This window comes from Crocuta crocuta, unplaced genomic scaffold (assembly GCF_008692635.1).
Source record: "Crocuta crocuta isolate KB4526 unplaced genomic scaffold, BGI_CrCroc_1.0 scaffold50, whole genome shotgun sequence".
Lineage (NCBI taxonomy): Eukaryota > Metazoa > Chordata > Mammalia > Carnivora > Hyaenidae > Crocuta > Crocuta crocuta.
Window position 1 is genome coordinate 5,972,717 of NW_027527428.1, and position 3,854 is coordinate 5,976,570.

Consider the following 3,854-nt stretch of genomic DNA (forward strand, 5'->3'; position numbering starts at 1 on the left):
CATCCACACTCAGCACATGCACCTTGGACACCCTTGGGGCCGGCGGGGGCGGGGGGAGGACAGCTCTCTGACCCTACCTAGAGTTAAGAACCTGCAGAGAATTGGTTAAGCGAAATGGTAATCGCCGGCGGCACTGGGCGAGCTCTCCTCCACGCAGCTTGCACGGACGCCACACATGACAATACCAGAGGGCTGTGTGCTGTGTCTTCTGCTTGCGGTCACAGAGTGCGTATGTGTGTGCTCGGAGTGGCGTGCCTGTCTCTCTACCGTTCTGAGCTGCGCGTTAAAAGGAAATCCGTGACGATGCGGCAGGTGCTGTGCCGTCAGGAACTCTGGCACACGTACCACCAGCAAAATTCGGAAATGAAGCCCCGATTCTTCCTGGAACTGACTCCAGGATCACCCTCAGCGTTGTTTCCCTAAATTCAATTACCACATAATTACCTAGAGTCTCCTGAAACTCTCACAAATGGATCGGGTGAGGGGTGAGGGGGCGCAGGACCCCAGAGCCGCTCAGCATGGGGGTGTGTCTGCCCTTGCCTGTGGGGGCAGGGGAGGGGGAGAAAGGGAACGGCCTGGCAGCCTCTGCTTTGCAGACTGAGCACTGAGGCCCCTGGGGACCGCTCGGGGCCCTTCCTTGGTCTGTGGACCCCCGTTAACAACTTGCAGTGCAAGAATAAGCTTCAGTGTCCAATCACACACACGCATGCGCGCGCGCGCACACACACACATACACACACACAGAAGACTCCATGCACGTACACACAAGACATCTGATTCCAAGGTATTTATCTAAGAATGGGAACGGTGCACAAGCTTTGGGAACGCATAAAACACCCAAGACACGCCCCTCACCTCCCAAGGTGCTCGGGCTCTGTCTACTGGGAGAATGGAGGCCCATACGAATGTGTATGTTGCAGGATGCAATTGATTGGCAATGATCTGGGGGGAGGCAGTAAATAATGCAGGATTTCAGGGCACGGCCAGCCTTGGTAAAGGCTGGAATAATCTAGAACAACCCTAGGGAGGGGATGGGGTCTGAGTTGGTCCTCTGAAAGACCCACAGCATCCCGGAAGGTGGGAGTAGAGCCTCTGGGGACAGACAAGTCTATCTCTGAGCCCCTGTCTGTTTCCCCGCTTACTGGACGTTTGACCTCGGAAGGTTCCTGGAGCCTCTAAGCCTTCATTTTACCATCTGTGAGACAGGGAAATGGTAGGACCTACCTCATGAAGATGTGTGAGCAAGCATCGAATGAGATTATCCCTCTAAATAAAGGTCCTCATTCATAATGAGCACTCAGTCAATGTCAGCTGTTACCAGTAATTGCAAAGGGAAAAGAGGGGGAGTGGACGGGCTTGGGGGGTGGGCAGTGATTTCTGCACTGTGGCTGCAGGAAACGAATACTAGTTCAGGAATAACTCTTTCCTCTTCTGGGTTCTTACCTTCTCACACGAGTGGTAAACATAACATGCAGCCACAGGAGAAATTTGTTTCAAAGAGTATAAGGGGCTGGTCTGCACAAGTGCAAGTTCAGCTCGTAGGGGCTCGTCCTGACTCTCTCGTATCCTAGTGTTATTCTCAGCGACCCAGGATAAAACCGGAGGGGCTGAGGAAGGATGAGGTCCCGGGTCAGCGGGCAATCCACCAAGCAGGTGGTGAGGGCAGCATGCGGGGGGCTGGTGGTGCGCACTAGGCATAGAGAGAGGGAAGGAGGGAGGGAGGGAGGGAGGGGGCTGGCAGTCAGTTTCGAGGTAAACACCGCTGCGTAGCTGTCCCTCGGTCAAGCTGAGGCCCCAAGCCAGAAGTCGTTAGAAGGCATTTGGATCTGACGAAGTATGTTTAATGTTCCCTGCTAAAAAAATAACCTGTGTGTTTACTTAGGGGGTTTTCCAGAAGCGCTCAAGGCTCAGTCCTGACCCAGTTCATCCTCAAAGCATATCTTTGAAGGCGACAAGGAAACTGAAGGGCCGGGTTTTTGATGAAGGGGCGTGGGTACCGCAACTAGATCTGCCCTGCCCTCTTGTATGTTCTAGAAGTGTGATGTTTGGGATGGGTGGGAGGGAGGAAGAGCCTCTATCCAGGGGTCCTGGGTGGACCAGCCCTGGCCTTCCTTCACTCTTTCGTCCAGTGGCGTCACGTGTGGACCCCACGCCCGCCTTAACTCACAGGTGGGGGGCGCCCCGCCACACGGCGCCCATTCTGTGCCTCGGCGACATCCTGGTGTCCTTATGACCAGGATCCTGGCAGAGCCCGTGCTGCTCAGCTCTCTGTACCTTCTCCCCCTGTCGGACTGGACCGTCCCTGTGGTCAGGGACTGACCATGTTGGCTAGTCAGGATCCAAATAGAGTTTCTAGATAAAATCCAGGATGGCCAGTGAAGTCTGAATTCACATACACAATGCATTTTTCTTTTGTAGTATTAGTATAGCTCCAATATTTCACGAAACACACTAAAAAAGTATGCATTGTCCCTATGAAATTCAGATGCAGCTAGGCGGCCTAAGTGGTCATGTGCTGAGTCCGGGAACCCTCACTCCCGAGCACCCCAATGGAGCGATCACGGCGAGGTCAGACCCCTGACCACGAATTGGGTGGGTGCCAACGTCCAGGGAGAGCCGAGCTGGGATTCAGCTGGTGAGGGAGGGGCCAGCTTCTGAGGGGAGGAGGGACACACGAGGGACCCTGGTGAGCCAGCCAGGCTCTCCGTGCTCCAGGCTCAGCCCCCTCGGAAAGGTTCATCGGGAGAAGTCTGGGTCTCCTGGTATGTAGCATTAAGGTCCCAGCTCCCGACTTTTGCTTTCTTTCTCCTGAACTCGGTCTCAGAGAGAGGGTTTGTGACCCTTTGCTTGGGAAGGACTGGGCCCCCTTAGACATCTAGGCCTGGAGTTAGGAAGAAGCGGTCCACAGCCTGAGGACCTGGGGCTAATGGCCTCCCCACCCCACCCCCATCCTGCCCCAATGCCAGGGCTCCTGACTCTGACTCTGAGTGTTCCCAACCTTCAACACCTCTGTGCCCAAGAGGCCTGGGGGGCAGGGGGCAGTGGGGTGCGCCTCTGCAGGATGGTAGAGCAGGCTGGCTCTAGGATCATCGAGAACCATGTGGCGGCCACGCACCCTGACGCGCTGGTCGGCCCACAGAGCCTCGGGCTCTCATCCCGCAAGGAACCTCAAGCCCTATGGGGTCTGAACGGAACAAGATGCTCACCTGGTGCCTCGTACGTCTGAGGAGCTCAGCACATGGCAGGGTCCTGGGGCCGGCATGGGTGCTGGACACTCGGGTCTGGCGCCATGTTGGGCATCCCTGCAGCTCCCCCTGTCCTACCCGTCAGCCTCTGTGCCAACAGGCTCCAGGCTCTCCCTAGGACCACCCTCCTCAAGGGCCCATCCCAGAAGTTTTGCCGCGTTCCCAGGCTTCAGGCCACCTGCAGGCCACACCTTCCCCCGATGGTATAGTGGCCCGCTGTTTGCCTTCCCTGCTGCCAGGGGTGCCATCCTCGGTCTCCCCTCCCCCCTCCCCCAGGCTCAGCTGGGCAGAGGCCACCCACTGGCTGGGAGGGGCACCCCCAGGGGCCAAGGCTCACTCCCAAGTCACCAACTGTGCGGACCTGAACGAGGGGCTCCCCTTCTCACTCCTGATTTTTTCTTTTCCCTCCACCAGAAAAGCAGGGAGACGAAATCACTGCCTGGCATGCGTCTTTGTGTACCAGCCAGTGAACGACAGGCCCGATTCTAGTGCTGAGCAGGCAGTCTGCCAGGAGCAGTCAAGATCACCCCTCCCTCGGCTCCCAGGGTGGCAAAGGGCATTCATTACATGGAGGGGGGAGGGGGGAGTGTTTAACTCACTGGAAAGGGG